The sequence below is a fragment of the Aythya marila genome (assembly GCF_965140915.1).
Source record: "Aythya marila genome assembly, chromosome: 34".
In the NCBI taxonomy this organism is placed as follows: domain Eukaryota; kingdom Metazoa; phylum Chordata; class Aves; order Anseriformes; family Anatidae; genus Aythya; species Aythya marila.
Genome location: NC_139075.1, coordinates 114338 through 134510, shown reverse-complemented (window position 1 = coordinate 134510; position 20173 = coordinate 114338). Strand labels below are relative to the sequence as shown.

The 20173-nt window shown below is 45.8% G+C and overlaps 2 long non-coding RNA genes across 2 annotated transcripts; both read left to right on the top strand.

Moving 5' to 3' along the window:
• Nucleotides 1-5562: 5562 nt before the first annotated feature.
• LOC309889305 lies at nt 5563-14175 on the top strand. The gene is made up of 4 exons (XR_014319215.1): nt 5563-5761; nt 6231-12483; nt 13349-13439; nt 13867-14175. It is a non-coding gene; the product is annotated as an uncharacterized lncRNA (long non-coding RNA).
• A 942-nt stretch (nt 14176-15117) lies between these two features.
• Nucleotides 15118-20022, top strand: LOC309889306. Its single transcript, XR_014319216.1, has 5 exons — nt 15118-15240; nt 15690-15944; nt 16869-17054; nt 18551-18747; nt 19894-20022. It is a non-coding gene; the product is annotated as an uncharacterized lncRNA (long non-coding RNA).
• Nucleotides 20023-20173: the final 151 nt, after the last annotated feature.

Sequence of the window (20173 nt, the reverse complement as noted above, 5' to 3'; positions counted from 1 at the left end):
TTTATTTTCATAAAAATGAATATATTGCTGGTGATAAATATATTTAAATAAACAGAAAGCAATATTCTGTTTGAAGGATACCTCTTCAAACCAGCAGAGAAAAATTTCTCTGAATTTCACAGATATTTAAGTTAAGGCAGGAAAGGTTTAATTTTTTTGAAAATAAGATTCTGTATCAGCTGTGCTAAAATATGCAGCAGGATATGTTGCTGTTGTGTTGTCACATCTCGTACACAACACCTAGTGATGGTGAATACCTAACTGTGCAATCTCTATGTCTGTTTTTCTTAAGAAAACTGAAACACACATATGTAGCTTTTTAGCATCTGTCCCAATATCAGTGTAGTATTAAGAATTTTTTCTTTCGTGTGTATTGTTTGGATATGTAATAATAAAAAGTGAGCCACCATCTGTTTTGTTGTTGTTGTCATTTTTTTAATCTTACACTTAAAACTGTATAAACTTTTAAAAAAAAGTTTGTGAGCAGCTTACCCCATTCTTGTTGTCTTGGTTATATGTCAAAGGCAAACACAGGAGGAAGAAAAATATATATTGAAAATTTACATTGTAATGTATTATTACATTGAAAAGGTAATAAAGGAGTCAACCTCATTTTTCCTTAAATTATTCTTCAACTTGGTTAATGTCACAGATTTTTAGAACCACAGAATCATAGAATATCCCAAGTTGGAAGGGCCCCCTAAGGATCATCGAGTCCAGCTCCTGGCACTACACAGGTCTACCCCAAAATTCAGGCCACGTGACTAAGAGCACAGTACAAACGCTTCTTAAACTCCGACAGGCTTGGTGCAGCGACTGCTTCCCTGGGGAGCCTGTTCCAGTGTGCAACCACCCTCTCGGTGAAGAACCTCATCCTGATGTCCAGCCTGAACCTCCCCTGCCTCAGCTTGACACCATTCCCTCAGGTCCTGTGACTGGTCTCTAAAGAAAACAGATTGGTGCCTGCCCATCCACTCCCTCTCCAGGTACAGAACTGGCTGTGCCCGGTGGGTTGTGGTTAATTAAGTCCAGCTGGCGTCCCATTACAAGTGGTGCCCCCCAGGGGTCGGTACTGGGTCCTATTTTGTTTAATACCTTTATTGATGACCTAGATGAGGGGATGGAGTGTACCCTCAGTAAGGTTGCAGATGACACTGTTGTGGTTCCGCTCGAGTGGGCAGCCGAGCTCCACCACAGCCGCTCTCTCACTCCCCCTCCTCAAAGAAGAATGGGGAGAAAATATGTGAAAAGCGCTCAAAGGTTGAGATAAGGACGAGAAAATCACGCAGTAATTATTGTAACGGGCAAAACAGACTTGGCATAGGGAGATAGTAAGATTTATTGCTTATTGCTAACAAGCTAGAGAAGTGAGAAACAAAGGAAAGAAACCAAAAGCACCTTCCCCCCCATCCACCCTCTTCCACCTCCTCCCCCCGAGCGGCATGGGGGAATGGGGGTTATGGTCAGTCTACAGCGCTTCTCTGCCGCTCCTTCTCAGTCACTCTCATCCCCTGTGCTGTGGGGTCCCACCCACGGGATGCAGTCCTTGATGAACTGATCCGGCGTGGGCTTCCCACAGGCAGCAGCTCCTCCAGAGCTGCTCCAGGTACGGGTCCGTACCACGGGGTCCATCCCTCAGGAGAAAACTGCTCCAACCTGGGTCCCCCATGGGCAGCAGCTCCTGCCAGGTCACCTGCTCCTGCGTGGTCTCCTCTCCACGGGCTACAGGTCCGGCCTGGAATCTGCTCCGGCAGGGGTCTTCCACAGGCGGCAGCCTCCGTCGGTGCAGGGCCACCTGCTCCACCGTGGTCTCCTCCACGGGCTGCAGTGTGGAACCCTGCTCCACCGTGGTACTCCATGGGCTGCAGGGGGACATCCTGCTCCACCACGGTCCTCACCACAGGCCGCAGGGGACTTCTGCTCTGGTGCCTGCAGCACCTCTCCCCCTCCTTCTGCACTGACCTTGGTGCCTGCAAGGCCATTCCTCACTCCTCTCACTCTCCTGGCTGCTGTGTGGCGCAGCATTTTTTTCCCTGTCTTAAATATGCTCTCACAGAGGTGCAAAACAACATCGCTTATTGGCTCAGCTCTGGAAAACAATGGGGCCCTTATCAAACATGGGGCAGCTTCTAGATCCTTCTCACAGAAACCACCCCTATGGCCCCCTGCTACCAAAACCTTGCCACATAAATCCACTACAGACACCAAGCCGGGAGATAGTGTCGACCTGCCTGAGGGTAGGTCGGCCCTTCAGAGGGCCCTGGATAGGCCGGACTGCTGGGCTGAGTTGAATGGGGTGAGGTTTAACAAGGCCAAGTGCTGGGTCCTGCACTTTGGCCACAAGAAGCCCATGCAATGCCATAGGCTTGGGGCAGAGTGGCTAGAAAATTATGAAGAGGAAGGGGACCTGGGAGTGTTGATCGATGCTCGGCTGAACACAAGCCAGCTGTGTGCCCAGGTGGCCAAGAAGGCCAGTGGCATCCTGGCCTGCATTAGAAATAGTGCAGCCAGCAGGAGCAGGGAGGTGATCGTCCCCCTGTACTCTGCTCTGGTGAGGCCGCCCCTCAAGTGCTGTGCTCAGCTTTGGTCCCCTCAGTACCAGAAGGACACTGACGCCCTGGAGTGTGCCCAGAACAGGGCTACAAAGCTGGGGAAGGGCCTGGGGCACAAGTCCTGTGAGGAGCAGCTGAGGGAGCTGGGGGTGGTTGGTCTGGGGAAGAGGAGGCTCAGGGGAGACCTCATTGTACTCTACAACTTCCTGAAGGGAGGTTGTGATGAGGAGGGGGTCAGCCTCTTTTCTCAGATAACTAATGATAGGACTTGAGGAAATGGCCACAAGTTGTGCCTGGGGAGATTTAGATAAGATATCAGGAACAACTTTTTCTCTCAGAGAGCAGTCAGGCACTGGAACGGCCTGCCCAGGGAGGTGGTGGAGTCACCGTCCCTCACGGTGTTCAGGAAGCACCTGGACAAGGTGCACGAGATATGATTTAGTAGCTTAGTGGGTAGTAACGGTACTAGAAGGATGGTTGGACTAGATGATCCTGTGGGTCCTTTCCAACCTTGTGTTTCTATGATTCTTTCATGAGGAAGCTGTAGACCGTGATGAGGTCTCCCCTCAGCCTGCTCCTTTCCAGGCCAAACGGGCCCAGTGCCCTCAGCTGCTCCTCATATGTCTTCCCCTCAAGGCCCTTCACCATCTTCGTAGCTCTTCTCTGGACACTCTCCAACAGTTTAATGTTCTTTTTGTACTGTGGTGCCCAGAACTGCACACAGTGCTCGAGGTGAGGCCGCACAGTGCAGAGCAGTGCAGGACAATCACCTCCCTCAACCGACTAGCAGTGCTGTGCTTGATGCACCCCAGGGTATGGTTGGCCCTCCTGGCTGCCAGGGCGCACTGCTGGCTCATACTCAACTTGCTGTCAACCACAACCCCCCTAGATCCGTCTGTGCAGGGCTGCTCTCCAGCATCTCATCACCCAGTCTGTACATATAACCAGGGTTGCCCCGTCACAGGTGCAGGACCCGGCACTTGCTCTTGTAAAACTTCATGCAGTTGGTGATTGCCCAGCTCTCCAATCTGTCCAGATCTCTCTGCAAGGCCTTTTCACCCTCAACAGTCAACAACTTCCAGATTAGTGTCATCAGCAAATTTGCTCAAAACACCTTTGATTCCTACATCCAAATTGTTTATAAAAGCATTGAAAAGAACTGGCACTAAAACGGAGCCCTGGGGGACCCCACTGGTGACCAGCCACCAGCCTGATGTAGCCCCATTTACCATAACCCTCTGAGCCCTACCCGTCAGACATTGTTCACCCATCGTATGATGTTCTTTATCTATGCTTGACATTTTTAATGGGATTGTGTATATGGTTTGCTTATCTTGTTCTCTAAAATGACTTTTTGAGAAATCCTTTATATAATAAACATGAAGTTGAGGAATCACAGACAAGACAGGTGAAAATAACTTCTCAGGTGCTCAAAAGAGTACACACCATAAAAATATCCATTTCTGATTCCTAGCTTCTTGCCTCATCTGTTATAAGTACATTGTCATCTTTCTCCTGTGACTGCATTCTACAGGGCTGAGTTTTTGGGATGCTAGTTAGCACGCCTGAGCACATTACTTCAGGTTTCTAGGCCAGTCTAATAAGCATCTTCCACCACTGAGGCACCAGTATGAATATGAACCAGTCCTTTTTGTTAGAATTGTAGGGGTTGGAAGGGACCTCTAGAGATCATGGGGTCCAACTCCCCTGCCAAAGCAGGTTCCTTAGAGCAGGTTGCCCAGGTAGGCATCCAGATGGGCCTTGAATATCTCCAGAGAAGGAGACTCCACAACCTCCCTGGGCAGCCTGTCCCAGTGCTCCGTCACCCTCACCGTGAAGAAGTTCTTTCACATGTTGGTGCGGAGCTTCCTGGGCTCCATTTTGTGGCCATTGCCCCTTGTCCTGTCCCCACAAACCACTGAAAAGAGGTTGGCCAAATCCCTCTGTCCACCACATCTCAGGTATTTATACACATCAGTATGTTAGGGGTGGCAGCTTTTTCCAAGACTGACCTACACCTCTCACCTAATCTGCGTTTCAGTAGATGTACAGAAGGGAACAAAGAGCTGTGTTGTTAGCACTGTATTTAAAAAGCTACTGTGAAGAAGATGCCTGTGTTGAGCAGACAACAGGAAGCTTTCATTGCATCTCCAGGCAAAGGAGAGGAAAAAAAAATATCACTGAGGCAAAAATGTGTTTCTTCTTATCCACTTCAAGACGATGTTGAAAACCTGGTATCCTAAATGCATCTTTACCTATGGAACCACAGTCAGCTCATTGCATTGCAACTGGAAAATTTCATACTTAAAAGGGAATGACAGGCAATGAGGAAGCAGGAACGTTCCTGGCATCAAAACTTTTGCTCTTCAAAGTTTTGGGCAAACTTCTCCCCGTTATTAGTCTGGAGAGAAGAAGACCTTCACACTTAAATATATATATATATATAAAGGTGTAAATCTCGGTTCTACATGAACAGCTGTCACAGCTCAGGGTTCCCAGAAGCCCCATTCTGGTTTTTCTGACTTGGGGAAAAGATCAACTTTTAGCGTCTGAGGTAAAAACATTGCTAAAAGCAGCGGTATGTGGAAACACAGCGTATTGAAGAGAAGTCCGTAGTGGGAGTTAAAGCGAAGCGTAGACTAAGATATCTGGACACGTATTGAAGGAAGAGCTCCTCTTTATTCAACTTGGAGGTGGAAAAAAAGGGGGTTGGGGGGGGGGGGGGGGGTTTGTTTGTTCGCTCTTTGTTTGTTTTTTCTCCAAAGGCTTTGGGGGTGTCCCAGCCAGCCCCGGAGGGAATTCCTCCCTCAGCACCGGGCACCTGAGGGGAACTCGGGGCTGGAGAAGAAGCCGAGGTCGGGGAGCCGGGCGCCCTCAGCGCCTTTATGCCCTGAGCCGAGCCGAGCTGGGCCGGGCCGGGCCGGGCCGGCCGCCGCCTGCCGGGCGGAGCGGCTCCGCCCCGCTCCCTGCCGGGGGAGGCTGAGGCACTGCGGCCCGCCGCTGCCCGGCCCTCCCCGGCTCTCAAACCCTCCCGGGGAGGGGGGGGGGGAGGCTGCGAGGCGCCGGGAAGATGCGAGTGGGCGCCGCGGGCGGCGAGGCGAGGGCCCGGGCGGCCGTCGGAGCTGGGACTCGGCGGCGGCTCGGCGCCCGCCCCGCCGGCAGCGGACGACTCCCGGAGACGCAAAACGGCGGCGGCGGAAGAGGAGGAGGCAGGCGGCGGGGCTGAGAGGAGAGGGGGGCGAGGCGGCTGCGGGGGGCGACCCCAAGCGGCCACGGAAGACCCCCGAGGAGAAGGCGAGGCGTTCCCCCGGCCGGCCCTGAGGAGAGGGGCGGCTGCGAGCACCCCTTCCCCGGCTCTGTGAGGGGGGAACGGGGCGCGGTGGGGCGGCGGCGCCCCGCCTCGTCGCCCTCCTCCTCCTCATTGTCTGGCGGCCCCCGGGGGGGGATAAACGAGGCTGTGACAGAGCCGGGGGGATGGGGGGCACACGGGCAGGGCGAGCAGCTTCGCTTTCCGTGCCTTGAAACGGGACGGAGCCAGCCGAGACCGGGCTCCCCCCCCCTCTATATATACACACACACGCTCGGTGTGGCGGTGGGAGGGGAGCGGGGCCATGTCCCCAGCCCTGCCGGGGGTTTTTGGGGTGCCGGGGGCCGCCCTGACGCCCGGCTGTCCCCCAGGTGCTGCGCGGTGCTGGAGATCGGCACGTGGCGGGGCGAGGCGCCTAATGGAGGCGGTGGCGGGACGCTGAGGGAGCGGAGAGGCTGCGAGTGTCAGCGCTGCCCGGTAGGTGCTGGGGCTCCCCGTCAGGCTTGGCGGAGGAGTTTGGCTTCGTTGAAGGGTGAGTCAAGGCTGAGGTGGCGGTCCCAGCCGGGACAGGCGCCCCAGAGAGCGCCTTGGGGCTGTCAAAGTGCACGGCGATCCGTGCAAAGGGGGCTTTGTTGTGGAAGTCCTGAGGTGAACACGAGCAGCCCGCTGGAGGGGGAAAGGAGAGGGGAGTTTGGAAAGCTGCGCTGCTGGTGTTAAGCAGCAGCCTGTGCTGTGTTGGTGTTTGCTCAGAGGGGTTTCATGCACGAGGAGCTGGTGGGTGCTCTGAGGAACCTGGTCCAGCTGAGGAGAACAACCTGTATGAGGCAAACCCCAGGACCCAAATACCACAGGCCGTAAGTCCAAACCTCCCCGAACAAGCAGACATCATGTAGAAAACGCATTTGTTACAGTCTTTAAACATTGCCAGCAAGGCAGCCTCTTCCAGTTACGCTGTTAATTGGCTTCCCCGGAGCTCGTTAGAAGGAGGTGCCATTTTTTCTAAACGAGGTGACTGCTAACTTCAGGCTGGCAGTCCTACTAGCTTTCCTCAGCCAAAAAGCCCTTTGCATTTCGGTAAAGCACCTGTGCACTGTGCTTGTTTAACAAAGACAAGTTTGGGACATAACACTTGGGGGTAGGGCACGCATTCTCTTTGTGAGGCTTTCCTACTCCTTTAATGCTTCTTGTGGCTCTCCTGGGCTCTCTCTTCTCTTGCCAAGCCCTCGATGACCTGTGCCTGCTTCAGCTGCATCCAGCGCTGTGTTTGCTAGCCGTAATTGTTGTCATTTATCTCTGCTGGTTATTACTGGGAAAGACAATGTTTATCGCTGCGTGTCCATGTGTCCTTGGAGCCTGTTAGAGCTGGCTTTTGAACTGTTCTGCCTTTTGTAAATTTCTCTACGCTGAAGAATTTCTGTCAAGTGATGGACTTTACGCTGTTGTTAGGATTCCTTTTGTTCCTAATGTACCAAAAAGGCTGTTTCCTTGGGTCTTTTGCTTCTCTTAGCAGTTTGCGGTATTTCACTTAGGCTTATTACTATCCTTGAGCTGTTTTTCCCCCAGTCACTTACAAAACCTGAGGGACAGGATTAATTTTTTTTTTTTTTTTAATCTAGTTACCATTAACATAAATGATCTTTTTGTTTGGATGTGACTTCTGAATTCATAACAGTCTTACTTCAAAGATCTACGACTGGTTTTGAAGTCTGATGCTTTCTTCAAGTTTGAGTTGAGAATTTCTTCCGTCTTTATGGAACTAACTTCTAAAGCAGCAAGTCAGTGTAAACTGTTTTTCTAGTTCTGTTTGCACATAATAAATATAACCGAGGCATACTTGCTTGTGGCTGAGCTATGGCCAATCTCTATTTCTATGGTCAGTTTCTCTTTGTGTCTCAAGGCTGAAGTCTAGCTGAGAATTCCCCTGTGCCAGATGCAGTATTTTTTTTATATTACAAAATTAGCCTCTCTAATTTTCAGAAATCCTGAGCCTGTTGCAAAATTGACAGAACGAGCTCTTTGGGGTCTGTTTAATAGAAGTCCTACATGATAAGTTTTGGGGCGATGAGGGGAGGGGACGTTCTGACCACATTTGGCAGAGTGCAGGAGGGCCTGGACGCGCTGTTCCCTTCTGTGAACTCACGGTCGGTATTCCCTCTCCGTCCTGTGCCAGAGACATGAGGTCACTGATCCATAAATGCCCGAGATGGTTTGCCTCGGAGTTGCCGGTGACTTGTAAACAAGTGGTGCAATTTTCGGGATAGCACCGTTTCCCCTCCTCCCTTTGTTTCCTCGCTATTTCCCAGTCAGGTACCAGTATCAGTGTTCAAGTCCGGCTGTCGGTTGTATCACCTTTGCCAAGTGTGTGCTCATAGGAATCCAGTTTTGTGGTGTTATTAATGAACTTTTTGACACTGTCACATCAGGCACTAAAGGTGCTTCCTCCTGCAGTCTACGCAAGGGATGCGATGACTCGAGTTTTCAACATCTTTATTGTCATTGGTAGTATTAATTCTGATTTTCATCTTTTATTGCAGTCCATCATGTTAGTTTGGTTTGGTTTCGGTTTGGTTTGTGGTTTTGTTGTCGGTTTTTGTGGTAGCTCAGGGTCTCCTGAAATACTCCAACCACTCTGCTGCATAAACAGTTGTTTCTTTTTCTGTGGAGGTGGGAGCCACCAAAAATGCCTCATTTCCTTATCCTGTAGCAGCCAGATGGCATTTCGTAATGCTGTGCCGTGCCTCCCTTTGGCTGATGGTTCATTTCCAGTTCTCTTGTCTTTCTGAGAGCTGGAAGGAACCACAGCAGGACCACTCACCTCTTTTCGCGTACCCTTCAGAGTGCAGTGAGCTGCAAGGTGTTGCATAAAGCAGCATCTCTGCTTCCAGGGGATCCTTTCTACCCAGCTCTGGAAGTCAGCCCAAAGGGAGCACACGGCTGCTGTCGTGGGAGAACGTGAAGGGGAAAACAGGCAAGAACTCTGAACACGTTGCTAATAGCTCTTAAAAGACCTTGGAGATAGGTCATGGAGAGCTTAATGATACAAACACGAAGTTTGACTTCTGCTTGCACCTAACAGGTCCAGAAGAGCTCACTTCCAAAAAAAAAAAAACAAAAAAAAAAATCCCAAAAAAACAGGCTTCCAGCTGTGTTTGGAGCTGTTCCAGAAAGCCACTTGGTGTTGTAGGTTCTCGTTGGGTGTCTTGGCCTTCTTGACCCACAGCTTGAAGCCGCTGCTGGAGCCAGGCTTGGAGCCAGCAGGGAGGTCCTGAACTTTGTCATGATTATGGCAAAGGCTGCAGGTGTTCAGCGCCCTGAATCTTGAGAGCATCTCTCAAGCCACATATAGTTTGTGAGACCAGAAAGAGCTGCTGGCTTATAATGAGTGCTGTGACTTAGGCACACGGTTTGTAGAGGTTTTAAAGCATAGTGCATGAGTGCCAGGCTCCTGTTTGGTCACTGGGACAAAACGAGATCTGGGAATGTTGGATGTCCTAAAAAGAGTACAGGGGAGACAACCGGGGAGGAGATGTGGCTCTTCTCGGCCTTGTTTAACCCCCAGCCCCTCTACACCCCACAAACCTTAGTTACAGCTGTGGGCTTCTGCAGAACGTCACAATTCCTAGTAAATCTTCGGGATATACTTTAAAAGCAGGAAAATACTGTGTTGGTTTCTTTTTTTTTTTTTTGTATACATAGGGCAGCTGCCAGCAACAGCACGTGCTGGAGTCGAGGGTGCTGAGCAAGGCAGGGTCGTGTCCCGAGCAGCAGTCACAAGGGGAGCTGAGCGGAGCCTGCCTGAAAACTCGGGGGGTTTCTGCTTCTCAGCAAGCTGAAACACAGCTCCCCGTCCCCAGTACTCCTCACTGTGAGGATGAGGACTGAGGAAGGCTCACCCTGCCTGCAGCTTCTTCAGTTCTTCGTGCGGGGAACTCTTGGAGGAGCTGGTGCCTCTGGAAAGAAAGCACCTGTTGGTGCTGTGGGCATCCGAGTGTGATGCTAACCCACGCAACGCTGCCCCTTGCATCTGACAAATGTTTTACAACTTCGACTTCTTTGCAGGTTTTATTTAAATTTGGTGGAGGAGGCTGTGGCTGAGCAGAGAACTAATTTGTTATTTCACTAACTGGAATAATTTACAACGGAAAGAAGCTTTTTTTTAGTTAAAAGTTGTGTTTCTGATTACAACTTCGTGTATTTTACCTCGCAGTCCACAAACACTCTTTTTAAACTTGATTCCTGACAAGTCGCTTTTCTCAATTCTTGAGTTCTTGGACTCCACCAGGGGAAAAGGAAGGCCCTGCTAATATTGCTTGGTTGTTTCCTTCTGGAGGAAGGAGGGGAGAGTTGAGAAAAAGAGGAATGAAGTAAAATGAATTTCCTCTTTGCACACGTGCTGAAAGAATAGGCAGGTGTTCTTGGGAATATCTCATTTAAATCTCTGTGTATGTGTTTCGAGAGGATGCGTCCTCACTTAGAGGAGCCAACATCCCATTGCTGGACCTAATCCTGATGGGGCTGGCATCCGAGGGTTACGCGGGCTGCTCCCGGCAGGGCTCTTCCCACCCGGGGAGGCTGAGGGAGCCGGCCGAGCGCTGCTCCGCTGCCTGGAAAGATTCAGTCATTTCCACCCAAAGCGAGGAAATAAAAAGCTCGGTCAGCCATTTCATCTGGAGATACCCCGCCCTCCTCCAACAAATATGAAAAAGGGAAAATGTAGGCTTGGGCCCTCACATATCCCAGCAGTTTGCACCCATTCGGGCGGTGCGATTGGGGTCGGGGCAGGCAAAATAGAAGTTACCTTTATTTTTATTTTTAAATTTCGGCAGAGGAAGTTATAAGGTTGATGTTGCCCCTTTGGTATTTGATTTAACTCACTGACTGCCCGGGAAGGAAGGAGTCTGTTTAGTTTACCTTTGTCCTAGATTCAGTTTTAATATTTCATGTTTAAATGGGGGGGGGTTGACCTTTATTCTTAATGATTCATGCCGCCTCAAACCACAGTGTTTTCTACTTGTGTGCTGCCTTTCCCACTGGGGGATGCAAACAAAAGAACAATAATTTCAGAGTCCTCCTTCAGTTTCCAAGAGAACCTTAGCTGCTCAGGGATAGCTCTGAATTTTAAAAGCATTTTTTTCTTCCAAATTATGTATTGATTGCACATAAAATAGCAGCACTGTAATATGCAATTTAAAACAAATGCACGGGGGTGCTTGGTTGCTTTTAATGCTCCTCCTTTATTTTTATTTTATTTTTTTTTCCTCCAGCAGAAAGCAAAAAGTGGATTCTGTTCCCATAAGCCGCTCTTGCAAAATCCACACAAACATTTATTAGTCTAGACACAAAATATTCTCAGCCGGCCTCAGCCTGACGATGGCAAAAAGAAATAAAAATAATAATTAAAAAAAAGAAAAGGCAAGCTAATATTGTACTTGGCTGTCAAAAGGGAAGGGGGGAATCATGCCCCAGGCTAGTGAAGCTGTAACATTTTGCTGGGGCTGCCTACAGCAACAGATGCACTTCGTTCCCCTGGGCTTCCAGGCCTGCCTATTCTCTTCTGCTGAACTTGGCCGCTCGCAAACATTCCCTGTGAGTACCACACCCCGGGCTTCTCCTGGACACTTTTGATTCGATTTAATAATGGCACCAGGCATGCTCCTCTTCACCAGGCCTGCTCTTCTGCCCCAGAAATCATGTAGCAAATTCATTGATTGGAAAACGTGCAAAATAGGTGGGATCTGGGGTGACTGGTAGAAATCAAAAGGGTTTGAAATAGGTGATGTGACCGCAGCTTAAACCTGCAGGAAGGGAGCATCGACCCGAATGGTTTATCTGAATCTTCAGCTGCAACTTCTGTAAATACCAACTCCTTCTCCTCATTTGCTACCGTGGCAGTTTGCAGACTTTTGCTGAGTTAAAAGGACAAATCATAGTTGCGCGCGTTTGTTTGTTCAGGCCTTTACCTCAATGCTCACATTCTCAGACTGCTGGGGTTTTATATTTTTGTAATTTTCTTAGAAAATGGCAAATGATGCATATCCCAGCTTCCAGATGATTAGTTATTAATTATTTTCTTTGACGAGATAGATGGTCTCGCTCCTGTGCGCTCCAGTAAACAAGACCACATTCATAGGTATTACAGTTTTGCACCTACATAAAATCTGCTTGATCTTTGGGAAAAAAAAAAAAAAAAAAGGATGATGACCTGTTTAATTTACTTTGAGCACGTTAATTTGTCCTGAAAACTTGTAACTCAATGTCAAAACAGGTGATTTTAAATGATAGCAGAAACCAATTTACTAAGTCTGATATCAGCATGTGGTCTGTGTTAACTTACCTATTTTTTATGTCTTAAAATGAGTCTTGTCCTTAAAAAGCTTGTCCTTTATGACTACTCATGGAAGAAAGTCATGTGGAATGTAATAAAATTTACTGAACCAGTAAGTAAAACTTATATTTTTCTATTAGTTCCATTTTTCAACTCTTCTGACCCTTATGGACGGCATAGATAACAGAGGGGAGATCGTGGTAATCGAAGCTACCAACAGACTGGATTCTATAGATCCTGCTTTACGAAGACCAGGACACTTTGGCAGAGAGTTCCTCTTCAACTTGCCAAATAAAGAGGTGAGAACTTAAATTCAACGTTAGTGCTACTGTGGCAAAGTCCAACTTTATAGGAAAAAAAAATAATTGACAACTTGAACGAAAGAGTGATATGTGGAGACACTGCATTGTTCCACGGAGGGCAAATCTGGTACTGGATATATATGGTCAGGATGATACCACCAAGTAGTTAGTTCTATAACCAAACCTTTCATTCCCAAAGTTGCACCTGTTTGCTTAATTATTTAGTCCACTTGGGTGCTTTCATCATGAAGTTGTGTTTTTGGTCTCAATCCTTCACTTATGAATGAATAGGGGACTTGTTTGCATTTGATTGTGCCCCGGATCAGTGGTAGTAGTTTGAGTCATAATTCTTTTCTTCTTTATAGTAATTGTAGCAATTGGAAGCATTGTGCCAGAAGTGCTTTCTGTGAATTTACTGACTGAAAAGCAAATGTGATGAAGTAATGAGACTGTCCCAATGAAAGTTTGTTAAATTTTAGAGAAGTTTTTTGGACAACAAAGAAATGTTTCTGGATAAATTTTTCATTGCAGTATTTTCCTCTGGGTCCTTAGGTCTCGTAGTTTGGAAACTTGTTATTGAAGCTATAAATGCCTTTTCTTTCATTGTAGGTTCCTAGAAAAAAGTGCAGTGTAACAAATAAGAAATATTCAATTTTCTGGTTGACAATGCAGAGTGTATATTAAATAACTGTAAAATACTTGAAAGTTGAGCAAGTAAGAGAAGCGTATTAATAGATGAGGGGTTTTGAGGGAGGACTGTTTTTTTGTTTGTTTGTTTGTTTGCCTTTTGGTTTGTTTGTTTCTTGTTGGTATTTTTAAGGAAAACTTGGGACAAGCTAAAATGCAATGATTTTGCTTCCAGGCTAGAAAAGAAATTTTCAAGATTCATACTCGTGACTGGACCCCTCAGCCACCGGACATGTTGCTTGATGAACTAGCTGAGACATGCATTGGTAAGACTGAAACCAAAATGGATTCTTGCTTGTGACCAAGTTGTAAAGAACCTTAGCTTGTACCAGGCAGTACCCATGCTCTTGTGCCTTGCTGCACAACTAGTCAACGAGGCAGCTGGCACGCCTTCATAGCAATCAGAGTGAGATGCTTTCATCTATTTACTCTTTGTTGTCGTTCCTCTTGTTGTCTGAGAACGTTAAATGGTTCTGGGGCATCTTCCTCAAGAGTATAGTTTTTGATGAGGAGTCTGCTTCAGCTGCATAAGCGCAGGATATCAGGCAGTGAGCAACATGAAACTTCCCTGCAGAGCGGTAGCACTTTGAATTCCCTGTTAAGCTGTTTGGTTTTGGCATTACAAATTCTTTAAATGTTGCATGTTGTAAACCTGGGCCTTGACTGATGTAACGTTTGATTTTTGTTTGTTAGGGTACTGTGGTGCAGATATCAAATCCCTCTGTACTGAAGCTGCTCTGTGCTCTCTGCGCCGATGCTATCCTCAGATTTATGCAAGTAGGGAGAAGTTGCTACTAGACGTTAATTCTATTAAAATAAAAGCAAAGGACTTTTTCATGGCTATGAAGAAGGTTGTTCCAGCTTCAAACAGGATCGAGGCTTCACCAGTACAAGCACTATCACCCATTTTCAAGCCACTTTTTAGAAGATCAGTAGAGAATATTTTACAAGTTGTGCAGAAGATCTTCCCGCATGCACAGCTTGCGCTAAAGGAGGACCGACAGCAAGGTATAACCACAGCATCCACTTCTTTATAATTCTGCTAAAGCAAAAACTTGTGGTTTGTGCAATCAACTTAAACCTTTCAGACATAATGGTGGTAGAATTTTATTATTTGCATGTGCATGTCTTTTTTTTGGGCAAGTCTGGAATATAACGCATAGGTCTTATTGTGGATTCGAAACTGAAATGCCAAATGGAAGCTCTGAATGAGTCAATACACAGTAAAGGACGATGCATTCTCTACTGAAGCATCCTTCTTCTGACGGCTGCTAAGATAATTAGCATTTGTAGAGGTTGACTTGAGGTTTGAAGTATAAGGCACCTATTTTTCTTTAAAAAATCAAAACTCAGATATTTGGAGGGGAAGCATTTCTAGGTCAATGTTTCTAATTCCTTTCTGAAGAATGTCAGGACCAGGATACAAGTATAACTGGTCTAAGCTAAATATTGTTTTAGCTATCATCCTTTTTAACCAGTCTCCTAATTTAAACGTTTGTGGATCGTACTATACACGTGCACATGAGATCAATTAGCATTGATATTTACTAGATGAACGGAATTCTGTGGCCATCACATCCTTTATCCCCGTGCTTTCATTGTGGGAACCTCCTCCAGAAAGAAATGGTCTTGTTTTTATTTTTTTTTTTAGCTATTAAGCAACTGCAGAAATTGTTCGTAATCTCCTTTATTCTAAGGGGGAGAAAAAAATCACCAAGAGTAGCGTACCTTATACGTACACATCAGTGGGACTTAGTACAGCTTTGTAGGGCCTTGTGCCATCTCCTTAGATCTATGGTGGGATGAACTCTAGGAAATAGCTTTCAGTGTGTGCTCTCAAATGAAGAAAGGGTTTTGGCACTGATTTAGAAGCTGTATTAATGGAAGAGAAAGAGACAAAGGCCATTCAGGAAAGTTAACAAACCTCTTTTGCCTTTCAGACCATTTCAATCCTATTTTACAAGATGATATGTTCGACAGTGATGACGATGCATCCTTGGTTTCTGGAAATGAATTAAAAGATGGAATGCCTGACAGACCAGAGAAAAAACGCCTCTGTTTCAGCAGGTAAAGAAAGATAGATCCCTGTTACGTTTAAATTCTCAGGACTGCTGAGTCTTTGTAAACAGTTCCAGCTGTTAAAAGTGCGAGGGGTGGTAGACGAAGGGGTAACATCAAGTTTGTGTGTTGAAGGGGTGCTTGGTATTCACAAGAAGAAAGGGTGGAGGGACTAAAGTTGTAATGAAGTTGCTCTGAATGACCAAACTGAAAAGCCCAGGCTTCTCTTCGTAAGCCAAAGTGATCCGTAGACTACCAGAACACATTGACTTAATCCATGGCATTCTTTGAAAGACTCAAGACCACATAAATGTGCTGTCTGTCCTTTTAGCTAAAAATACCCCAACTTTGTGGGTTTGTGTTGCCACCTTTTGCCCTTCTGTTTCAAAGTACTTGGAACATCTGTGTGTCTATTCAGCACCTCATTTATAAACTTGTTTTCTTAACTCTTGTTCTAGGAGTGCTTTCTGCGAACCAACATCATGCCGGCCCCGTCTGGTAATAGTAGGAAAAGAAGGGTACGGCCAGGTTTCTTACGTGGCACCCGCGGTGTTGCACGCTTTGGAGAAGTTTCCCGTTCACACCCCGGACCTTTCTGTTCTGCTTACAAACGTTGCACCGCCAGAAGAAATCTGCGGACAGCTACCATTTTTCTTTTTCTTCTCATCGGATTCACTGACTGTATGTAAAGGATCAATCGAGTTGCAAGTAAGGTGAGCAAAATTAATTGGTAATGGAGGTGGCCTTGTTTTAATGTGCTGGGATGTTTGCTTCTGTCTGAAAATCCCCTTTTCTTTTAGACAGCACCACAAACAATCTGGATGTTGTACATGTCCACATTTTGCATACCCAGTTTTACAGTGAGGCTGTTGCTAGCAGCTCAGGAAGCTGGGCGGTGTTGCTAATAAACATGTCTTCGTGGAAAGAAATGCTGCTCATGTCACTGGGATCCAGAAAGTAGTTCTCATTGCCTCCTAAGACTGTGTGCTCCCAGTAGATGGCTCTGTATCAGACTGCACGTCGGCTACTTTTTGTAGCCTTCTTTTAAATTATATTGGTAAGGCAACCAAGGTTTGGGGCTTCTGTTTATTTTGTTTTCACACGGACATACACAACTTGTGCTGTTGCAGTATGTGCAACAAAGGCATTAACAGTCACAAAACACTTCATTTGCACGCTGATGTGGTTTTAACTAGAAAAAATGAACAGATTTGGTGTTTTTACTTTTAGGCAGGAAATCCATTTTCTTGTTTGGCATCACTACCTTAAAATATTTTTACCTTTAGTGGAAACGTTTGAGAGCCATACAAGTAAGGACAGACATGTTCCACGACTGAATACTGATGTGTCCCATAAGAGGGACATTTCCTTTCTTTGTTATGCGATGATTGTGGCTGTGGCCATATAGCTACGGTGTCTAGCCACTGCCTGAATATATCCTTCCCATCTTCTGACTAGAGTTCTCCGAATACTGATAATCTGAAAGGGTGCACAGAGAAATTCCTTATGTGAAAGGATGCTTGCCACTCTGTTCACGCAGTTTCATTTCATGGGGCAGTCAGATGGCTATGTAGCTATGTATTAACAGGTTATTCTACGTGTTTTAGTTTTCTTACCCAAGCTTTCCTTTTCACTAGCTGATCCGAAATGCTCAGAAGACAGCACCAAGCAGAATTTATATCCCAGATATCCATTTATGGTGGGACAACGTTGGACCTGCCTTGAAACTTACTTTTCTAACTCTACTATGTAACATTCCAGCATTTCCGCCAATTTTGCTGCTTGCTCCGTCTGATGTACGTCACTCAGATCTCCCAGAAGAGGTATTTGTCAATACTTTCCTTACTATTTCTTCAGTGTCTTGTAATTTATGAATGCTTTCAGCATCAAAATGCTGTGCTTTGTTAAATGCATACTGTTATTACTCAGGCACCCTAACAAATCACTTAAAATTTGCTTAGAGAAAAAGCATACTGTGAAAGCATCTGCTTAAGGTTTTTTCTGAGTCAAGCAAGTGACTTTTACCCCTTTCTCATGCATGCAAATAATAAGTTAATACAATAATTCCGGTGGCTACAAAGTGGTTCAGTCAAGAATATGCAGTGCTTGAAATGACAAGAGGATGTCTTTACTGAAGAGATTTCTTCTGACAGTCTGTCATTCCATGCTATGTTGGGTAAACAGCTAATAATGCAATTTAGTAGAGAATTGAAACACTTTGATTAAAAAAAAAAAAAAAGTTTCTTTCTTCATATAGGCCAAAGCTTTCCAAGCTGGAAAGCTAAGTTCCAATTTCTGCTAAAGTAACTTTGGAATCGAATTCTAGTTGTATTCCTAAATAAACTGTAGTAAAAGTACGTGCAGAACTTCATTGACTTCTGAGAGTTTACATTAAGGGAAGGTGCCCAAAACAGGACCATGCTGTTCTCATTCTGATGATTTGGTCTCAGTCATTGGGGGAAGAGAACGGGTCTTACCTAAACGTGTTTATTATCAACTGCTTTGAAAGTGCTTGAGTTCCCACAGAAGTTTTGGTACAGGTTGTAAATTCCTTCTAAAATAAGTAGTGAAATTCCTTACCTACCTTTTAATACTAGAACTTGAACATGGAGGAAGACGTAGAGGTACTAGCTACTTCAGACACCTTTTGGTAGAGAAATAAAAACTCAGCAAAAAGCCCTCACTTGTCTGCTGAAGCCTTTCTCTTCCCTCTATAGCCATAAAGGTTCTAAGTAAAGGCTGCAGCAAGGCAAGTAAATACAAAGGAGGCGCTGTTGGATGTGGTGAAAGCCATTACTTTATCAGTGTAGCGTACAATCCCTTCAGCGAGCTTTAATTCTACAGGTGATTCTTAAAGGTGATATTTGAATTTGCCGTGCCAGCCTGTGAAAATGTAGCCTTTTAAGGCCAGGAAGATAACTTTTTTCAGTTTGTGTTCTTCAGGTTATTCTTAATTTGAAAAGGTACTCGTCTTTTTGGAATAGAAGATGAGTTTTTGTGGCCTTAAATCTGAAATGTCTCTCCTCCTTCTGCTTTAGATCCAAAAAATATTTAATACGGAATTTGGAGAAGTGTGCAATATTGAGTTGCCTGGTAGGGCAGAGAGAGCAGCCTTTTTTTGAGGACCTAATTCTAAATGAAGTGGCTAAGCCTCCTGTAAAGAAAAGAGGTGAGGAGGATATGAGAAGTACATCTAAAACTTTCCTATCGAAGTTACTAGCTCTTTGGGCTTTGCTTTGGTGGTCATTTTCTGTCAGTAATTTGTCATATGCTTGTATTTGAGTACTGTAAATGGCTAATTTTTCCTGATTAATTGAAGTTGATCGGACATTGGAAGTCCCGCCTGTAGCACCACCAGCTGAGCCTCAGAAGCCACAAGAGGAAGAAGTAGGGATGCTGGAGGAGGAAGAGGAGGATACCTTGCGTGACCTTAGAATTTTCTTGAGGGACGTTACTCACAGACTTGCCACTGACAGACGTTTCAGGGAATTTGCAAAGCCCGTTGACCCACAGAAGGTAAAGTAGTGCTGATCTGTGTGTGTCTGTAACTTCTCAGTGTTCGTACTTCTCAGCGTTTTGGGGAAGGTTCAACTTTGTTTTTAGGGCTGCACTATTAGGATTTTGCAAGAAGCAGAGGCAGTGCTTTTACTTCTGCTGACTCTCAAATGTCTCTTTTGGGATTATTCGCTGAAAGCCCTGGTTTCATTCTAAAAAGCCAGTCCAAATGCCAACACACTTTGCTCGTGAAAAGGCTTTGATATGTAGGCGTGTCACAGCACTGAAAAGCACAGAGATCTTTCCTTCTAATTACAAACAGTATTTACAGGACTACTTTAATGAAGTCTGAAGCCCTTTCTTGGACTGTCAGTTCCTGTGGGAACAGGAATAGGAGCAGCAGTTTGTAAAAATAAGTTTTGAGATCCTGTTCTCTGTTTCATTTGGAATTCCTCAATAGGAATCAACCATAAGTGCAGTGTGTTTTCTTTTTCCTCCAATTGGCTGCTTAGATGCCTTTTTCTCCTTAATTTATGAGATAAGCCTAAACTAGGGGCGTATATTTGAAAGACAGATGTAACTTGAATATACCTGCGGATCAGCAAAGTCCTCTTCATGTGGGCATCCACTGGCTTTTCTTCCCCTTTTCTCCTAGGTTCTAGAGCTGTGAAAAATCTAGAGAGATACATATGTCCTCATCTGAACTAGTCATTAGTCTCCTCTTCTGGTCTGAGGGAAGAAATCAGCACCTCAGGTCCCAGTTATCTCATTCTAAAGTAGATGCCTGCAATAGGTACTTCACAGGTGCAATTCATGCACCTTTTCCTCAATGTCGACAACAAAGAGAATGCCGGATGGCTTGCTCAGCTTTCACTGTTGTGATTTTCTGAAGCAAAGTGAAATGAATCTCCCACCCTCAGTGTTTCTTCTCTACCATGCACGTGCTTCTGACCTCCCTACTTCTTGTTGTCCTCTCGTGGCCGCTCTAATGAAAAATGAAAGAGCCCTTCCATTTTTGAGAAGCAAACTGGTTAATTTCAGCATCTTCTGATGCATCGCAAATGTTGAGAGTTTTTAGGAAGTCGTTTATTTAAAGTTTTCAGAATAATTTTGGTAGACAGTGTGCAAGGTTAAGAAAACCTCTGAATGCTTGTATTTGATCTGCAGGTACCTGACTGCCACAAGGATTAAAGAGCCGATGGATCTTTCAACAGTTCTGACTCAAATTGACTCGCGCCAGTACCTCACTGCAGGAGACTAGCTGAAGGACATCGATCTAATCTGTAACAATGCCTTAGAGTACTACCCGGATCAAAGATCTACAGGTGAGGATGTGCTTTTTAGCCCTAGTTTAAAAAATCTGTCGAACGTATAGATGGAGAAATGCTGTGTGCGGACAATAGACTTCGGATGGATTAGATGATTTTGGACGTCCACATTGTAAATA